Source organism: Ranitomeya imitator, chromosome 4 (assembly GCF_032444005.1).
Source record: "Ranitomeya imitator isolate aRanImi1 chromosome 4, aRanImi1.pri, whole genome shotgun sequence".
NCBI lineage: Eukaryota > Metazoa > Chordata > Amphibia > Anura > Dendrobatidae > Ranitomeya > Ranitomeya imitator.
This window is the reverse complement of record NC_091285.1, coordinates 213712825-213728818: the sequence shown is the minus strand read 5'-3', so window position 1 is coordinate 213728818 and position 15994 is coordinate 213712825.

The window sequence follows — 15994 nt, the reverse complement described above, 5'->3', positions numbered from 1 at the left end:
ACATGGGGCCCCAGGCAGCACATGGGGCCCCAGGCAGAGCACAGGGGCCCCAGGCAGCGCACAGGGCTCCAGGCAGCACATGGACTCTAGGGAGCGCACAGGGGCCCCAGGTAGCGCACAGGGGCCCCAGGCAGCACCCGGGGCTCCAGGCAGCACACGGGGGCAGAGACAGCTAATGGGGCCCCAGCAGAGCACAGGGCCCCAGGCAGTGCACAGGGCCCCAGGCAGCACATGGACTCCAGGGAGCGCACAGGGGCTCCAGGCAGCGCACAGGGGCCCCAGGCAGCACACAAGAGCAGAGACAGCTAATGAGGCTCCAGGCAGTGCACAGGGCCCCAGGCAGAACACAGGGCCACATGCAGCGCACAGGGCCCCAGGCAGCACATGGGGCCCCAGGCAGCACATGGGGCCCCAGGCAGAGCACAGGGGCCCCAGGCAGAGCACAGGGGCACCAGGCAGCGCACAGGGCCCCAGGCAGCACATGGACTCCAGGGAGCACACAGGGGCCCCAGGCTGCGCACAGGGGCCCCAGGCAGCACCCGGGGCCCCAGGCAGCACACGAGGGCAGAGACAGCTAATGGGGCCCCAGGCAGTGCACAGGGCCCCAGTCAGAACATAGGGCCCCATGCAGTGTACAGGGCCCCAGGCAGCACACGGGGCCCCAGGCAACACACAGGGGCCCCAGGCAGCATAGGGGGCCCCAGGCAGCATAGGGGGCCCCAGGCAGCACATGGGGCAGAGACAGTTAATAGAGTCCCAGGCAGTGCACAGGGCCCCAGGCAGCACCCAGGGCCCCAGGCAGCACATGGGGCAGAGACAGCAAATGGGGCCCCAGGCAGCGCACAGGGCCCCAGGCAGCACATGGACTACAGGGAGCGCACAGGGGCCCCAGGCAGCGCACAGGGGCCCTAGGCAGCACCCGGCGCCCCAGGCAGCACACAGGACAGAGACAGCTAATGGAGCCCCAGGCAGTGCACAGGGCCCCAGGCAGCACATGGGGCAGAGACAGCTAATGAGGCCCCAGGCAGAGCACAGGGCCCCAGGCAGTGCACAGGGCCCCAGGCAGCACATGGACTCCAGGGAGCGCACAGGGGTCCCAGGCAGTTCACAGGGGCCCCAGGCAGCACCTGGGGCCCAGGCAGCACACAAAGGCAGAGACAGCTAATGAGGCCCCAGGCAGTGCACATGGCCCCAGGCAGAACACAGGGCCCCATGCAGTGTACAGGGCCCCAGGCAGCACACGGGGCCCCAGGCAACACACAGGGGCCCCAGGCAGCATAGGGGGCCCCAGGCAGCATAGGGGGCCCCAGGCAGCACATGGGGCAGAGACAGTTAATAGAGTCCCAGGCAGTGCACAGGGCCCCAGGCAGCACCCAGGGCCCCAGGCAGCACATGGGGCAGAGACAGCAAATGGGGCCCCAGGCAGCGCACAGGGCCCCAGGCAGCACATGGACTACAGGGAGCGCACAGGGGCCCCAGGCAGCGCACAGGGGCCCTAGGCAGCACCCGGCGCCCCAGGCAGCACACAGGACAGAGACAGCTAATGGAGCCCCAGGCAGTGCACAGGGCCCCAGGCAGCACATGGGGCAGAGACAGCTAATGAGGCCCCAGGCAGAGCACAGGGCCCCAGGCAGTGCACAGGGCCCCAGGCAGCACATGGACTCCAGGGAGCGCACAGGGGTCCCAGGCAGTTCACAGGGGCCCCAGGCAGCACCTGGGGCCCAGGCAGCACACAAAGGCAGAGACAGCTAATGAGGCCCCAGGCAGTGCACATGGCCCCAGGCAGAACACAGGGCCCCATGCAGCACACAGGGCCCCAGGCAGCACCCGGGGCCCCAGGCAGCACATGAAGGCAGAGACAGCTAATGGGGCCCCAGGCAGTGCACAGAGCCCCAGGCAGAACATAGGGCCCAATGCAGTGCACAGGGCCCCAGGCAGCACATGGGACCCCAGGCAGAGCACAGGAGCACCAGGCAGCGCATAGGGCCCCAGGCAGCACACGGACTCCAGGGAGCGCACAGGGGCCCTAGACATCTTAGGCTAGTTTCACATTTGTGCACGGCTGTGTACACTCTCAGTGAAGCCCCACCCACTTCCACGCCCACCAGATAAGCTCTGCCCAGGTACGCATGCAGCATGCATACCCTATCTTTATCATTTGGTACGCAGGCCCTGCGGATGTTTGCGTTTGCGTCCGCATGCGTTGTTTTGACGATTCGGTGAATGGAAGAAAATCCAACTTGTTGCCTTCACCGTGGGTTGCAGCACCGTCAAAAGAATGTGGGCGGAGCTTAACCGGCGGGGAGCAGCAGTGGTCAAGGCTTCACTGAGAGCATATGCATGCGCACGGCTGTACGCAAATGTGAAACTAGCCTTAGAAGATTGAGTGATATACTCAAGAGCAGGGCCCCAGACATCACACAGGGGGTCCCAGACAGCGTACAGTGGGTCCCAGATAGTGCACAGGTGGTCCCAGACAGTGCACAAGGGGACATGTACTCTATCTATTTCCAACCCCTTGTGTGCTATCTCTTACCCCCTTGCTCACTGTTGCTGCCCCCTGTATGCTATCTGAGACCCCCTGTGGGCTGCCTGGGGTCCTGTGGGCTGCCTGGGGCTCCTGTGGGCTGTCTGGAGCCCTGTGTGCTGCCTGGGGCTCTATGTGCTGCCTGGGGTCCCTGTGGGCTGTCTTCGGCCCTGTGCATTTCCTGTGGCCCCTGTTCTCTGCCTGGGGCCTCTCTGTGCTGCCTAGGGCCCTGTGCGCTGCCTGGGGCCCCTGTCTGCTGCCTGGGGCCCTGTGCGCTGCCTGGGGCCCTGTGCTCTGCCTGGAGCCCTGTGTGCTACATGGGGCCCCTGGGTGCTGCCTGGGGCCCCTGTAGGCTGCCTGGGGTCCTGTGCGCTGCCTGGGGCCCTGTGCACTGTATGGGGCCTTGTGCTCTGCCTGGGGCCCCATGTGCTGCCTGGAGCTCTGTGTGCTGCCTGGGGCCTCATGCGCTGCCTGGGACCTCGTGTGCTGCCTGAGGCCCTGTGGGCGGCCTGAGGTCCTGTGCGCTGCCTGGGGCCCCGTACGCTGTTTGGGGCCCCGTGCACTTCCTGTGGCCCCTGTGCTCTTCCTGGGGCCCCTGTGTGCTGCCTGGGGCCCCTCTGTGCTGCCTGAGGCCCTGTGCACTGCCTGGGGCCCCTGTGGGCGGCCTGAGGTCCTGTGCGCTGCCTGGGGCCCCGTACGCTGTTTGGGGCCCCGTGCACTTCCTGTGGCCCCTGTGCTCTTCCTGGGGCCCCTGTGTGCTGCCTGGGGCCCCTCTGTGCTGCCTGGGGTCCCTCTGTGCTGCTTGTTGCCCTGTGCGCTGCCTAGGGCCCCTGTGCTCTTCCTGGGGCCCCTCTGTGCTGCCTGGAGCCCCTGTGTGCTGCGTTGGGCCCCTGTGCGCTGCCTGGGGCCCTGTGTTCTGCCATGGGCCCCGTGTGCTGCCTGAGGTCCCTGTGCGCTGCCTGAGACCCCTGTGCGCTGCCTGGAGCCCTGTGAGCTGCTTGGGGCCTCTCTGTGCTGCCTGGGGCCCTGTGCGCTGCCTGGGGCCCCTGTCCGCTGCCTGGGGCCCTGTGCGCTGCCTGGGGCCCTGTGCTCTGCCTGGAGCCCTGTGTGCTACCTGGGGCCCCTGGGTGCTGCCTGGGGCCCCTGTAGGCTGCCTGGGGTCCTGTGCGCTGCCTGGGGCCCTGTGCACTGTATGGGGCCTTGTGCTCTGCCTGGGGCCCCATGTGCTGCCTGGAGCTCTGTGTGCTGCCTGGGGCCTCATGCGCTGCCTGGGACCTCGGGTGCTGCCTGAGGCCCTGTGCACTGCCTGGGGCCCCTGTGGGCGGCCTGAGGTCCTGTGCGCTGCCTGGGGCCCCGTACGCTGTTTGGGGCCCCGTGCACTTCCTGTGGCCCCTGTGCTCTTCCTGGGGCCCCTGTGTGCTGCCTGGGGCCCCTCTGTGCTGCCTGAGGCCCTGTGCACTGCCTGGGGCCCCTGTGGGCGGCCTGAGGTCCTGTGCGCTGCCTGGGGCCCCGTACGCTGTTTGGGGCCCCGTGCACTTCCTGTGGCCCCTGTGCTCTTCCTGGGGCCCCTGTGTGCTGCCTGGGGCCCCTCTGTGCTGCCTGGGGTCCCTCTGTGCTGCCTGTTGCCCTGTGCGCTGCCTAGGGCCCCTGTGCTCTTCCTGGGGCCCCTCTGTGCTGCCTGGAGCCCCTGTGTGCTGCGTTGGGCCCCTGTGCGCTGCCTGGGGCCCTGTGTTCTGCCATGGGCCCCGTGTGCTGCCTGAGGCCCCTGTGCGCTGCCTGAGACCCCTGTGCGCTGCCTGGAGCCCTGTGGGCTGCCTGGGGTCCTGTGCACTGCCTGGGGCACTGTGCGCTGTTTGGGGCTCCGTGTGCTGCCTGGGGCCCTGCGGGCTGCCTGGGGCCCCTGTGGGCTGCCTGGGGCCTTGTGCTCTGCCTGGGGCCCCATGTGCTGCCTGGGGCATCGTGCGCTGCCTGCGACCTCGTGTGCTGCCTGTGCACTACCTGGGGCCCCTGTGGGCTGCATGGGGTCCTGTGCGCTGCCTGGGGCCCCGTACACTGTTTGGGGCCCTGTGCACTTCCTCTGGCCCCTGTGCTCTTCTTGGGGCCCCTCTGTGCTCCCTGGGGCCCCTGTGTGCTGCGTTGGGCCCCTGTGTACTGCCTGGGGCCCTGTGCGCTGCCTTGGGCCCTGTGTTCTGCCAGGGGCCCTGTGCGCTGCCTGAGACCCCTGTGTGCTGCCTGGAGCCCTGTGGGCTGCCTGGGGTCCCTGTGGGCTGCCTGGGGTCCTGTGCACTGCCTGGGGCACCGTGCGCTGTTTGGGGCTCCGGGCACTGCCTGGGGCCCCTGTGTGCTGCCTGGGGCCCTGTGTGCTGCCTGGGGCCCTCTGCGCTGCCTGGGGCCCTGTGTTCTGCCGGGGGCCCTATGTGTTGCCTGAGGCCCCTGTGGGCTGCCTGGGGTCCTGTGCACTGCCTGGGGCACCGTGCGCTGTTTGGGGCTCCGTGCGCTGCCTGGTGCCCCTGTGTGCTGCCTGGGGCCCCTGTGGGCTCCATAGGGCCCTGTGTGCTGCCTGGGGCCCCTTGCACTGCCTGGGGCCCTATGCGCTTCCTTGGGCCCCTGTGTGCTGCCTGGGGCCCTGTACTCTGCCTGGGGCCCTGTGCGCTGCCTGGGGCTCTGTGCGCTGCCTGGGGCACCTGTGTGCTCCCTGGGGCCCTGTGCGCTGCCTGGGGCCATGTGCGCTGCCTTGGGCCGTGTGCGCTGCCTGGGGCCCTGTACGCTGCCTGGGGCCCTGTGTGCTCCCTGGGGCCCCTGTGTGCTGCCTGGGGCCCCTGTGTGCTGCCTGGGGCCCTGTACTCTGCCTGGGGCCCTGTCTGCTGCCTGGGGCGCCTGTGCGCTGCCTGGGGCCTTGTGCGCTGCCTTGGGCCCTGTGCGCTGCCTGGGGCCTTGTGCGCTGCCTTGGGCCCTGTGCGCTGCCTGGGGCCCCGTTTGCTGCCTGGGGCTCCGTTATTGATTTTATCACTCAATGGTTCTCAAAAGGCTGAAAAATCTGATCTACAGCAGCTGGGGTATATTCTGACCTGGAGGGGTATAATCTGGACTAGTCCAATTTATACCCCGGGGTATAGTTTGGGCTAGGCCAGAATATACCCGGGGTATATTCTGGCCCAGAGGAGCATAAACTAGACTAGTCCAATTTATACCCCGGGGTATAGTTTGGGCTAGGCCAGAATATACCCGGGGTATAATCTGGCCTAGGCCACTTTAACCCCGGGTATATTCTGTGCGGGGGGGTTAATCTGGCCTGTTACACTAGGTCTGTGAAGAATGAAACATGATGCCTGGTGCCCAATCAGCAATGGCGTCACTGTCTCCATCTTCAGACAACCTGAACATGAAGAGGAAGCCAGACATCAGCTGTATCCCGGACTTCCTCTTCATATTCAGCTAGCGCTGATTGGGTGCCGGGCATCATGTATCATTTCTTTGCATCACAGCCAATGGACCACAAGTGTCAACACCGCTGGAACAGCGCCTCCATGGGAGGAGAGTATAGGCTTTATTATTTTGCTAGCTGAAGAGCCTGATCTTGCCCAGGGCATAGTAACTGTGGTTAGTTATTACAAATAACTGCGGCAGTTAAGGGGCCTTATTCCTCCTGCACCTCATACTCCTTCTTTTTACATAGCCTCCTCCTGCACCTCATGCTCCTCCTTTATACATAGCAATTTTCTGCAGCACAGCTTTTATATATACACAGTGGCAGGCAGTGTCACCGGGCAGACAGTGCTGCCCCATCCCCTCCATGCCAGCACTGCCCTGTCCCCTCCACGCCAGCAGTGGCCCTCCACTGCTCTCAGGTCATTCCCATTAACCCCTATTAGATCTGCGGGGACCCGTAGCGGGGCACGGGAGTGAATTACACTTTCTGCACGGGTTGGCGGCTCTTCCTGCTGGCATACACGATGTTGGTGTTCATTTCGCTGCTCTTTTCCAGTGCAGACTGACAGCAGTGGCTCCGCCTGTGTGTGGTGGGTTTCTTGCAGCTGGTGCACTGATCCAATCCCATGTCTGGAGATTTTCAGGGCATTATGTCCCAAAATCAGCACATTGGCAGTGGTGAGCAGCGCAGACAGAGAGGGGCCGTCACTGCTGCCGGAGAGGATGGCACTGCCCTGCACCGCCTGCTGCTGCTTTTTTTTCGCTCTTCCCTGCCTGAACTCTCTGTAGATGCGAGATCCTGGGCAGCTAAAGGACCTGTGATGATGTCACGACCATGTGACCAGTCGCGTGCTTGGGAGGAGGAGTCAGATGCAGTGCCGTGCTGGTGCTGTAGTAGAAGTGTCAGCTCATGTCACAGAGCAGGGTCTTATATAACATCAGTGGGGAAAGTATAGTAACCCCGTATACATGGGATAAGAGGGTCCCTGCAGCAGAGCTGTGTGTGCAATGTATGCGAGGCCAAGCTGTGTGTCACAACTGTTGTCGGGTGTCCCTGGACTAGGGACTCTTTCCCTGTGGCTATGCGGAGTGAGCGGGGCTCTGTGGAGTGGGCGGGGCTTGATACATACACACACACACTCAGCTTTATATATATAAATAGGGGCCGAATAGTGGACAACCCCCTTAAAGTTACTCTTCTGCCCATAGCGTTTTATTTTGTGCTATGTTTTCATGTAGACAATAGCACAGATTTGCTTGTAGGTTTGCTGACGAGAAACTTCTAAAATAGAAACATTATGCTCAACATTCCCCCTGGTGCTTCTGTGGCTGCCTACCCGAGTCTACTGACAGTTTCTTTTCCCTTGTGCCTCCTGCAATGGCATCTCTTTCCATGTGGCGGCCGCAAATGGTAGAGGAAAAAGATTTTTTTCCATACTTGCTAATTTTAACTTCTTGATTAAAGGGAACCTGTCACCTGAATTTGGCGGGACTGGTTTTGGGTCATATGGGCGGAGTTTTCGGGTGTTTGATTCACCCTTTCCTTACCTGCTGGCTGCATGCTGGCTGCAATATTGGATTGAAGTTCATTCTCTGTCCTCCATAGTAAACGCCTGCGCAAAGCAATCTTGCCTTGTGCAGGCGTGTACTACGGAGGACAGAGAATGAACTTCAATCCAATATTGCAGCCAGCATGCAGCCAGAAGGTAAGGAAAGGGTGAATCAAACACCCGAAAACTCCGCCCATATGACCCAAAACCAGTCCCGCCAAATTCAGGTGACAGAGTCCCTTTAAGCTCCAGAGTGAAAATCCACAAGTCTACAATGAATCCGTAACAACTTGACATGCTGCAGATGTGACAATCCCCACCGCGCGCCAGTTTATAAACTGTCTAAAACAGTGTGAATTTTCTAACTCTCAATCCAAATAGGAAATATGCAGCGTATATGCTATGTGTGACTGCAGTCTAAATCGCATTTTCTACAGGTCCTGCACAGAATACATTTCTAAAATGAAAACAGGAAGCCTGTAAACTATCCAAATATCTACAAGTTCATTTTCATTGAGATAATTTCTTTTTTCAAAACATAAATGATACCATTTGTTAAACTCATTGATGTTAACTACCAGTTACATAAAAGAGATCATTTATTTTATATCATTATTGTTTCTGCAGACTATTACATCCCATTTTATCAACCTTATGAAAATTATTATCCTTTTTTCTATCTAATATGTCTGTTAATGTTCTCTTATTGTAGACAGGACTAATCAGAAATAATAGCAGTTCTTTACTGTTCCTTTATCACTGAATATTTCCAATTGCATTTAATGATTCTCAAACTCTGACCCACGTTTCCTAGAAATTTAGTAAGTAACGATAATCAATTCCAAAACCAAACTAACTTGTAGAATAAAAACCTATTCAGTAAAACATGTTTAGAGTAAGTGGTTGATTTTTGCTAGCTCTGCTTGCATCGTATTCTTCTATTTTACAGCCCAACATCGTGCAGGGCAATTGTCATTTGTCAGAGAACACCAAGATTGCCAAATTTGACATTGGCACTCTGTGCTCTTCACAGATGAAAGGAGGTTCACGCTGAGCACATGTGACAGACGTGACAGAGTCTGGAGACACCGTGGAGAACATTCTGCTGCCTGCAACATCCTCCAACATGTCCGGTTTGGCAGTGCATCAGTAATGCTGCGGGGAGGCATTTCTTTGGAGGACCGCATAGCCCTCCATGTGCTAGCAACAAGTACCCTGATGCCAAGGTACCGAGATGAGATCCTCAGACCTATTGTAAGACCATGCAGTGCAGTGGGCCCTGGGTTCCTTCTGATGCATGACAATGTTAGGCCTCATATGGCTGAAGTTTGTCAGCAGTTCTTCCATGATGAAGGCATTAATGCTGTTCCCCAGACCTGAATCTATTCAAGCACATCTGAGACATGATGTCTCGTTCCAGCCACTAACACTACATTGCATCACAGACTGGTACAGGAATTGACTGATACTTTAATCCAGGTCTGGGAGGAGATCGCCTCATCAGGAGCATGCTCAAGCATTGTAGGGAGGTCATACAGGTACGTCAAGGCCACACACACTACTGAGCATCATTTCTTTGTCTTGAGACATTTCTACTGAAGTTGGATCAGCCTGTAATTTGTTTTTATGCTTTAATTTTGAGTATCATTCCAAATCCAGATCCCCATGGGATATTGATTTTGATTTAAGTTGATCATTTTTATGTTTTATTGTTCTCAATGCATTCCACTATGTAATGAATAAAGATTTGCAACTGGAATATTTAATTCAGTGACATCTAGGATGTGGTATTTTAGTCTTCCCTTTATTTTTTGAGCAGTGTATATACCTCAATATGGTATCAATAAAAATGGCGGCTTTTAACGCAAACAACAAGCCTCCACACACCTCCATCAGCCGAATAAGGAAGACATTAGAAACTCGAAAAATTTGGCGCTAGAAACAAAACATTTTTTTTTCAATGGGTTACTGATTTTTGCTGCACCTAAATAAGAAAAGTATAAAAATTCGGTATCTCCATAATGGTATTAATCTGGAAAAATCAATTTGGCAAGTCATTTTAACCCCTTAACCCCCAAGGGTGGTTTGCATGTTAATGACCGTGCCAATTTTTACAATTCTGACCACTGTCTCTTTATGAGGTTATAACTCTGGAATGCTTGCATGGATCCTGGTGATTCTGACACTGTTTTCTCGTGACATATTGTATTTCATGCTGGTGGTAAAATTTCCTTGACATTATTTGTGTTTATTTGTGAAAAAAATGGAAATTTGGAGAAAATGTGGAAAATTTCGCAATTTTCCAAATTTAAATTTTCATGCCCTTAAATCACAGAGATATGTCACACAAAGTACTTAATAAGTAACATTTCCCACATGTCTACTTTACATCAGCACAATTTTGGAATTAATTTTTTTTTGTTAGTGAGTTATAAGTTTTAAAAGTTGACCAGCAATTTCTCATTTTTACAACACCATTTTTTTTAGGGACCACATCACATTTGAAGTGACTTTGAGGGGTCTATATGATAAAAAAATACCAAAGTGTGACACCATTCTAAAAACTGTACCCCTCGAGGTGCTCAAACCTATATTCAAGAAGTTTATTAACCCTTCAGGTGTTTCACAGGAATTTTTGGAATGTTTAAAAAAATGAACATTTACCTTTTTTTCACAAAAAATGTACTTCAGATCCAATTTGTTTTATTTTCTTAAAGGTACAGAAGAAATCAGACACCAAAAGTTGTTGTACAATTTGTCCTGAGTATGCAGATACCCCATATATGGGGGTAAACCACTGTTTGGGCACATGGCAGAGCTCGGAAGGGAAGGAGTGCCGTTTGACTTTTCATTGCAAAATTGACTGGAATTGTCGCGTTTGGAGAGCCCCTGATGTGCCTAAACAGTGGAAACCCCTACAAGTGACACCATTTTGGAAAGTAGACCCCCTAAGGAACTTATCTAGATGTGTTCTGAGAACTTTGAACCCCCAAGTGTTTCACTACAGTTTATAACGCAGAGCCGTGAAAATAAAAAAATCTTTTTTTGCCACAAAAATGATTTTTTTAGCCCCCAAATTTTTATTTTCCCAAGGGTAACAAGAGAAATTGTCCAATTTGTCCTGAGTACGCTGATACCCCATATGTTTGGGCGTGCTGGAGAGCTCGGAAGGGAAGGAGCACTGTTTTACTTTTTCAACGCAGAGTTGGCTGGAATTGAGATCGAACGCCATGTCACGTTTGGAGAGCCCCTGATGTGCCTAAACAGTGGAAACCCCCATAAGTGACACCATTTTGGAAAGTAGACCCCCTAAGGAACTTATCTAGATGTGTTCTGAGAACTTTGAACCCCCAAGTGTTTCACTACAGTTTATAACGCAGAGCCGTGAAAATAAAAAAATCTTTTTTTGCCACAAAAATGATTTTTTAGCCCCCAAATTTTTATTTTCCCAAGGGTAACAAGAGAAATTGTCCAATTTGTCCTGAGTACGCTGATACCCCATATGTTTGGGCGTGCGGGAGAGCTCGGAAGGGAAGGAGCACTGTTTTACTTTTTCAACGCAGAGTTGGCTGGAATTGAGATTGAACGCCATGTCACGTTTGGAGAGCCCCTGATGTGCCTAAACAGTGGAAACCCCCACAAGTGACACCATTTTGGAAAGTAGACCCCCTAAGGAACTTATCTAGATGTGTTCTGAGAACTTTGAACCCCCAAGTGTTTCACTACAGTTTATAACGCAGAGCCGTGAAAATAAAAAAATCTTTTTTTGCCACAAAAATGATTTTTTAGCCCCCAAATTTTTATTTTCCCAAGGGTAACAAGAGAAATTGTCCAATTTGTCCTGAGTACGCTGATACCCCATATGTTTGGGCGTGCGGGAGAGCTCGGAAGGGAAGGAGCACTGTTTTACTTTTTCAACGCAGAGTTGGCTGGAATTGAGATCGAACGCCATGTCACGTTTGGAGAGCCCCTGATGTGCCTAAACAGTGGAAACCCCCCAATTCTAACTCCAACCTTAGCCCGAACATACCCCTAACCCTAATCCAAACTCTAACCATAACCCTAACCACACCCCTAGCCCGAACATGCCCCTAACACTAATCCCAACCCTACCCACACCCCTAACTCCAACACACCCCTAACCCTAATCCCAACCATAACCGAACCACACCCCTAACACAACACTAACCCTAACCCAACCCTAATCCCAACCGTAAATGTAATCCAAGCCCTAACCTTAACTTTAGCCTCAATCCTAACCCTAACTTTAGCCCCAACCCTAACTGTAGCCCCAAACCTAACTTTAGCCCTAACCCTAATGGGAACTAGAAATAATTTTTTTTAATTTTATTATTATTCCCTAACTAAGGCGGTGATAAAGGGGTTTAATTTACTATTTATAGCAGGTTTTTATAGCGGGTTTTTATATTTGGCAGCTGTCACACACTAAAAGACGCTTTTTATTGCAAAAAATAGTTTTTGTGTCACCACATTTTGAGAGCTATAATTTTTCCATATTTTGGTCCACAGAGTCATTTGAGGTCTTGTTTTTTGCGGCATGAGTTGACGTTTTTATTGGTACCATTTTCGTGCATGTGACATTTTTTGATTGCTTTTTATTCCAATTTTTGGAGGCAGAGTGAATAAAAACTAGCAATTTACGAATTTCTTTTGGGGGGGGGGGCGTTTATACCATTACGCGTTTGGTAAAATTAATAAAGCAGTTTTATTCTTCGGGTCAGTACAATTACAGCGATATCTCACTTATTTTTTTTAATGTTTTGGCGCTTTTATACAATAAAAACTATTTTAATATAAAAATTTATTATTTTTGCATTGCTTTATTTTGAGGGCTATAACTTTTTTTATTTTTTCACTGATGATGCGGAATGGTGGCTTGTTTTTTGTGGGACAAGATGACGTTTTCAGTGGTACCATGTTTATTTATATCAGTGTTTTTGATTGTGTGTTATTCCACTTTTTGTTCGGCTGTATAATGATAAAGCATTGTTTTTTGCCTTGTTTATTTTTTTTACTGGTTTCACTGAAGGGGTTAACTAGTGGGATAGTTTTATAAGTCGGATCGTTACGAACATGGCGATATTAAATATGTGTACTTTATTGTTTTTTATTTACATAAAGAAATGTATTTATTGGGACAATATATATGTTTTTCTTTATTTAGGATTTTTTATATATATATTTTTACACAGTGTAATTTTTTTTTTTACTTTTTTACTTTGTCCCACCGTGGGACATCACTATGTAGTGTCAGATCGCTGATCTGACACTTTGCAGAGCACTGTGTCAGATCAGTGATCTGACAGGCAGTGCTGGAGGCTCGCAAGCCACATCCCTGCAGGACCCGGAAGGACCCCCGTGGCCATCTTGGATCCGGGGAGTAGAACGGAGGAGACCCTCTGAACAATGCAATCAGATCGCATTGTTACGAGGGTCTCAGGGAAGCACGCAGGGAGCCCCCTCCCTGTGCGATGCTTCCCTATGCCACTGGAATGCTGTGATCATGTCTGATCGTAGTGTTCTGGGGGTTAAAGTGCCGGAGCAGTCCAACACCGCAATCAGCTGACACCTGGCCGCAATCAGCCACTCTCCCCCATGAGCGCGGCTGATCGGGTATGATGTACTATCCCATCCATGGGAATTAAGTCCCAGGTCACATGGATGGAATAGTACATCCAATGGCAGGAGGGATTAACCATCCAATGAATACCATAAAAATAAGCCCAAAAAATAATTGCAAAATTGCGTAGGCCTTCTTTTCCCATTTTTTTTCCAGTTTTCATTTTCTAGTACATTGAATGGTAATATGTATGGTGCTACTCAAAACTACCACTTCACCTATTGTAAATAGATGAGGATAAAACAACAGAAAAACAGCGCAAAACAAAAAAAAAAATAGCCCTGTTGGGAAGGTTTCTACACAAAATAATTATGGAAAAAACCCAAGAGAAAAAAAAGGCAAGGGTGCTTACCTGTCTAGGTGTCAAATCAAATGCATCATGGTGCAGTGGGCCCAAGTAAAGAATAATTATGGCCGGGGAAATGCTATTTTAACAAAAATTGCAAAATGGCTTGCAGAGTTCTTAGGAAACTATAGAAAACTGATTAACAATCATTCCACATTACATAATAAAGTTCATGTGTGCATTTATATCTCTAAAGATCTAAAATTAATTTAAAAATGCAAGAAAAGGAAAGCAATTTTATATCTTGCTTAGAACCAATATATTCTAAAGTGCTCCCAATTATGTTAGTCCCAGTATTCTCCCCTAATAGTATGGCTCCATATCAGGGAATGGAGTGCCATGTACATGAACCCGAATGCACTGTTGAATTCTGTTCACTGCATAACTATAAGAAAGAGCAAAATAAACATTTACCGCAATGTAAAAGCGTAACCAGGTACATATCCTGCAGCTTGTAAAAAAGATAAAAAGTCAGCAGTGACATCTCCTACAGATGCACTAGTTGTACAGTATTTTGTATATGTTTGATGTGGCGTGTGAAGGAAGCAGGTGCATTTACTTATGGCCTCCTTCATAGTTTCATAGTTTTAAGCTTGAAAGAAGGCATAATGGTTAAATGGTTTCTGCTTTCTTTTACATATAGCCAAGTGATATATGTAACTAGGATCAAGTATAGCAATCTCCTTTTCTTTTCACATTCTTAAAGCTTATAATACTAGTTGAAACGTAATAAAAAAAAAGTTTTACGCCTACTTGAACTGTGGCGCTCCACACTGCAGATCCACATTGGTGATTGGTCAGTGTAGTTGGCTCTTTGTGCATCCTCCTTCACATTGTGCCCTGTACCCCTTCCGCTTGGATCTTGTGTTTTCACCTGCAAGTATGTTTTTCTTCCAGTGATACAATAATGAAAGGTAACCTATCTTGTTCTACATAATAAATGGAAAATGTTTAAGAACATCCTAAATAGGCACTGTAAGCGGTTTATACCTTGTGGGAATAAAAGGACTAGAAATAGGAAAAACCCAATGTGGCTAAACAAAGAAGTAAGACAGGCAATTAACAGTAAAAAGAAAGCATTTGCACTACTAAAGCAGGATGGCACCATTGAAGCTCTAAAAAACTATAGGGAGAAAAATACTTTATCTAAAAAACTAATTAAAGCTGCCAAAAAGGAAACAGAGAAGCACATTGCTAAGGAGAGTAAAACTAATCCCAAACTGTTCTTCAACTATTTCAATAGTAAAAGAATAAAAACTGAAAATGTAGGCCCCTTAAAAAATAGTGAGGAAAGAATGGTTGAAGATGACGAGGAAAAAGCTAACATATTAAACACCTTCTTCTCCACGGTATTCACGGTGGAAAATGAAATGCTAGGTGAAATCCCAAGAAACAATGAAAACCCAAGAAGAGGTGCAAAACCGGCTAAATAAGATTAAAATAGATAAATCTCCGGGTCCGGATGGCATACACCCACGAGTACTAAGAGAACTAAGTAATGTAATAGATAAACCATTATTTCTTATTTTTAGGGACTCTATAGCGACGGGGTCAGTTCCGCAGGACTGGCGCATAGCAAATGTGTTGCCAATATTCAAAAAGGACTCTAAAAGTGAACCTGGAAATTATAGGCCAGTAAGTCTAACCTCTATTGTTGGTAAAATATTTGAAGGGTTCCTGAGGGATGTTATTCTGGATTATCTCAATGAGAATAACTGTTTAACTCCATATCAGCATGGGTTTATGAGAAATCGCTCCTGTCAAACCAATCTAATCAGTTTTTATGAAGAGGTAAGCTATAGGCTGGACCACGGTGAGTCATTGGACGTGGTATATCTCGATTTTTCCAAAGCGTTTGATACCGTGCTGCACAAGAGGTTGGTACACAAAATGAGAATGATTGGTTTGGGGGAAAATGTGTGTAAATGGGTTAGTAACTGGCTTAGTGATAGAAAGCAGAGGGTGGTTATAAATGGTATAGTCTCTAACTGGGTCGCTGTGACCAGTGGGGTACCGCAAGGGTCGGTATTGGGACCTGTTCTCTTCAACATATTCATTAATGATCTGGTAGAAGGTTTACACAGTAAAATATCGATATTTGCAGATGATACAAAACTATGTAAAGCAGTTAATACAAGAGAAGATAGTATTCTGCTACAGATGGATCTGGATAAGTTCGAAACTTGGGCTGAAAGGTGGCAGATGAGGTTTAACAATGATAAATGTAAGGTTATACACATGGGAAGAAGGAATCAATATCACCATTACACACTGAACGGGAAACCACTGGGTAAATCTGACAGGGAGAAGGACTTGGGGATCCTAGTTAATGATAAACTTACCTGGAGCAGCCAGTGCCAGGCAGCAGCTGCCAAGGCAAACAGGATCATAGGGTGCATTAAAAGAGGTCTGGATACACATGATGAGAGCATTATACTGCCTCTGTACAAATCCCTAGTTAGACCGCACATGGAGTACTGTGTCCAGTTTTGGGCACCGGT